The sequence below is a fragment of the Myotis brandtii genome, unplaced genomic scaffold (genome assembly GCF_000412655.1).
Source record: "Myotis brandtii unplaced genomic scaffold, ASM41265v1 scaffold13, whole genome shotgun sequence".
Lineage (NCBI taxonomy): Eukaryota > Metazoa > Chordata > Mammalia > Chiroptera > Vespertilionidae > Myotis > Myotis brandtii.
In genome coordinates this window covers 6,424,671-6,429,520 of record NW_005354595.1, presented here as the reverse complement: position 1 = coordinate 6,429,520, position 4,850 = coordinate 6,424,671, and the positions used below count along the sequence as shown (strand labels likewise).

Genomic DNA, 4,850 nt, shown 5'->3' with positions numbered 1-4,850 from the left:
AGGGTTCCTTTTTCTCTGCATCCTCATCAGCACTTGTCATTTGTTGATTTGTTGATTACAGTCATTCTGACAAGTGTGAGATGGTACCTCATTGTTGTTTTGATTTGCATCTCTCGGATGATTAGTGACTTTAATCATGTTTTCCTATGTCTCTTGGCCTTTTGTATGTCTTCTTTCGAAGAGTGTCTATTTAGGTTCTTTGCCCATTTTTTGATTGGATTGTTTATCTTTCTTTTGTTAAGTTGTATGAGTTACCTATAAGTTTTGGAGATTAAACCCTTATCAGAAATAACATTGGTAAATATGTTCTCCCATGCAGTGGGCTTTCTTGTTGTTTTGTTGATGGTTTCTTTTGCTGTGCAGAAGCTTTCAATAAATTACATTTTTATTTAAGTTAGCTGGAGTGGGTTGACATTACTTGCATACAAAAAGTTTGGCTGTTAACAGCTAGTGAGGTCTATATGTAGGGAATTGAAGTGGGTTGGTCATCTTGTATATGTAAGCCAACAGACAGCACAAATTTAATAATAAAAATTCAGATAAGAGGACACATAATACACAGTAGAGAAATAACTAAATAATCATGTATATTTTTCTGGAAGTAATTGCCCACCAAAAATAAGTGGTTGAAGGTAGAAATGCCAATTCCACAGAATAGTGTGACAGATGAAAGGAATGTCAGGGTGAGAGAGCTGTTAATACTGAACTTTGATAGCTTAAAAAAGAGAGAAATGGTCAGTTCAGACAACTAATAACCTGAGGCACCAAATGAATGCTTTAGGCTTTCTATTTTTATCCAGAATTGGATTGATACTCTGATGTTGCAAGCTAAAGTAACTGAAAACCTAATGCAAAGTCTTATTCTTCAGTTTACTGAATTAAAATGTTACTTGTTTTGCAGCCTTCTTGGGCTGTTTTGTAAAATTGAGGGCATTTACTTTTTAAATGTGGAAAACCAAGAATTTCACATAAGATATAGTTTAGAGATCTTATATCTCTCCAATCTACAAAATGTTACTGTTCACCTTAAAAATTAAAGTGCCATTTTCTTCTCGTTAATGAGATTATTTATTTCTTTATCAAATAAATTGGAATTCCTAAATATAGGGAATTACAAGAGAGATAACACAGATTTTTCAAATTACAAGGGAGATAACACAAATTCTTGTTTTGGCCTCAAATTTGTTCCTTTTTATCTCTACAATTATATCTTGAATCAAATTCAGATATGTTGGAGTGGAGGAGAAATTATAACATACAAAAGAATAGGTAAAAGTATTTTGAAGACTTTTCTAATTTATGTATGTAAAATAACATGGAGAATTATGTGGGGAGAGATAGATTCCAGCAATGCTTAACTAAGAAGAGAATACCATTTCAAATTTAGGCTTAATTTATTAATGGAGGTATATTTACCAGAACTCCTAGGTTAGTTTTGTTAACTCTAGTAGTGGGGCATTGTTCAAATTTTGCACACTTGTTGGTTAAAAACTGGACTAGGCAGTAAGTAAAGGTGAGGTTAAAATTTTTCCTTGGTTTTGTATTGGGGAGTGAATACAATGATATAGGGAAATAGAAATGATGTAGTGAACTTTAAATATGTAACTCACCTACCCGCCTCCCCTCCCATCTTAAGGGACCCAATAAACAATTCCTCTAACTAAGTCTGAAGAAATATTTTGGTGTATAAGGAGTGTCAAGACCATTCCCAGATTCATGATTTACTAGGAGTACTAACAGGATTCGGCAGGTAGTTCTACTCATGGCTATGATTTATTGTCACAAAAGGATGCAAAGCAAATCAGCAATGGGAAAATGTTTATGGGGGGAAGGGGGGAACCAAGCTCAAGCTTCCAAGAGTCCTTTCCCAGCAGAGTCACATGGGATATGCTTAATTCCTCTAGAAAGAGGTTGTGACAACATGTGTGAAATGCTGTGTACCAGGGAAACTCATTAGAGATTCAATGCCCAATGTTGTATACCTTGATTTATTACTTACCAAACAGATCTTGGAAAATTTCATATCAATTTAAAAAGATCACCTCCTCCCTTCTCTACCAGTTTTATTATATCCCATTTTATAGATTTTAAAAAAAAAAAAATAGGGGTGGGGGGTGGCTAGCCGGTTTGGCTCAGTGGATAGAGAGTCGCTTGCAGACTCAAGGGTTCCTGCTTTCAATTCCTGTCAAGTGTATATCCCAGGTTGCAGGCTTGATCCCTAACAGGGGGCTTGCAGGAGATAGCCAATCAATGATTCTTTTTCATCACTGATGTTTCTATCTCTTTCTCCCTCTCCCTTCCTCTCTGAAATCAATAAAAAAAACATCTAAAAAGAAAGAAAAAGAATAGTGGGAAGGGAGGTATAAGAGGATATAGGGGAGATAAATGATGACATAAAACTTGACTTTGGGTGGCTAACACACAATACAATATACAGGTGATGTATTATATAGTGCACACCTGAAATCTTTATAATTTTGTTAACCAATGTCACATCAAAAATTTCAATAAATTGTTCAATTTTTTAATAAAACAATAAGTGAAAATATAAAAAGTGAAAAATAATACCTCAGTTAAGTTTTAATTGAACTTTCTATTGTAATCAACTTTTCACTGATTCCTGTTTTAGAGCTTTTTAAAACTGATTTATTAAAACTTTGTTCTCACATTCTTTGCCTATATTTACAGGTGTTTTTAGTCTTTTAAAAATCTATATGCAGGAGTGCCCTATATGGAAGAAGTCAGTCCTTTGAATAAAAATTTGTCACTGTTTTCCAGTTTTGTCAAATATTTTTTGACTTAGATTATTTTTAAATTAAGATTGTTTTATGGTATGATGTCAAACTTCTCAATCTTTTTTAAAAATATTTTCTGAGACTTGCTCTGTGGACTGTGGGCCACCGGGGTTGGTGAAGGATCTCAAGATTGCTGGGCGAAAACTTGCTCTAAAAACCATTGACTGGGTAGCTTTTGGGGAGATCATACCCCAACCAGAAGGCTCAGGGTCAGGACACTTTAACTTGGATCCAAAACAGAATGTCTCCCTTCTTTTAAAGGTGAAAAGTTGTGCTGAGTTTGTGTCTCTCTCAAAGACCAGGATTGAGCAATACGAGAAAGAGGTAAGGATAGCCTTTGGCCTTTGGGATATGTTTCCTCTCTTCCACCGAATGGCAGAAACCTGCCTTGGGTTCCTTTTTTGCATCTCTGCAGCCCTGCTGACCTTAACATGTTTCCCCTCCTTTCAGCTGGAGAAGATGAGGAACATAATTCCATTTGACCAGATGACCATTGAGGATTTGAATGAAGTCTTCCCGGAAACCAAATTAGACAAAAAGAAGTATCCCTACTGGCCTCACAAGCCAATTGAGAGTTTATAAACTTGAGTCTGAGAGGAAGCTCTGCTCCTTGTATTTTAAACTCTGGACATTAAAAATAATCAGATGGTCAAAAAAAAAATATTTTCTGACATTTTAATCATAGTTAGAAAGATATTGTCATCCAAAAGTTAGTAAAAATTGATCTTTTCTCTAATAACACTATATTGTTTTATATTTCAGTCTTTTATTTAAAATGCAATCTCTAAATTGGCAGGCAGTACTTATTAAATGCATATCTTTTTCCTCCAATGATTTGAGATATTACCCCTAAGATATATAAAATATCCACATTAGATTTCAAATATTGACATCCTGTAACAGTTTTTGTAAGTGGTAACATGATATGCATTTCAAATTATTATTTTTGCTTGTTTGCTTTGAAAAATTCAGAATTTTTAATTCAAATTTTGCACAGTGCTATTTAAATTCATGTCGTTGCACAGACTTTTATCCCTAAGTATTTGATCTTTCCTCTGTGCTATCTTCTGAGAGATTGTTACTGACATATGTGGCAAGAGTATTTTCATATATTAATTTTGTACTATAGTACCTCTATAAATTAGAATATATTTGTATAATTTTTAGTTTATGCTCCTTGATTTTTCTTATTATAAAATCAGATCATAAAGAGCAATAAAATTTTATCCACTTTTTAAAGTTTATATACCTCCAGTTTTTTATCTTCTCTAATTGCAGTGTATACCACCCTCAGTACAATTGTAAGTAATTAAACATGTTAGTGGATACTTCTCAATTTCCTTAAATATCAACAGAGTGAATGAGCGTAATTTATGTTAATAAGATAAATCCCTATGTTATAATTTATTTTACTTATCATTGTTAACCACACAGCTATTGAACAAATATATTTTATTAAATGCTTTCAACTATAGAGAATTATTATAAACTTTTGCTAGGTACATAATATATTGACTTATATCATCCATAATCATGATGCATTATTTTCATATTCTGCTTGATTTTAGTTACTATAATTAACACTTAGGCCTTAATATTAAAAAATGAGTTTGGTCTTTGTACTTATATTGGTGCTTTTAAGATGTTTTCTTAAAATACAAAAATAGTAAGTTTCCTTTTAACCAATATTCTAATACTATGTAAATAGAATTGAGATTATCTCACAGAATTTTGTGTCAGAATTCTTGTTAAAATCATATAAGCCAAATATATTTTGAAAGTAATATAAAGAATGGGAATCACTCTATTTAGATTATCTTTCTCTTCTAGAATTAGTTTACATAAGTTACATTTTCTAAAAATAAATTATATCCAGGTTTCCAAATGTATTTGTAGGGGTCTGTGCAAAATGGTTTCTTATGAGATTTTAATTTTATTTTCTGTTTTTAAAATTTATTTCCATTATTGATTTTGCACATTTATTCTTTTCCCATTTTCTCCAGATTTATATTACCTAGTGATTTAGCTATTATATTGGACTAGAGGCCCGGTGCA

The 4,850-nt window shown here is 32.5% G+C and overlaps 1 long non-coding RNA gene across 1 annotated transcript; it reads left to right on the top strand.

Annotated features, from left to right (window-relative positions):
- Positions 1-3,007: 3,007 nt before the first annotated feature.
- On the top strand, positions 3,008-3,445 carry LOC102246897. Its single transcript, XR_313197.2, has 2 exons — positions 3,008-3,119; positions 3,246-3,445. It is a non-coding gene; the product is annotated as an uncharacterized LOC102246897 (long non-coding RNA).
- The last annotated feature ends 1,405 nt before the right edge of the window (positions 3,446-4,850 follow it).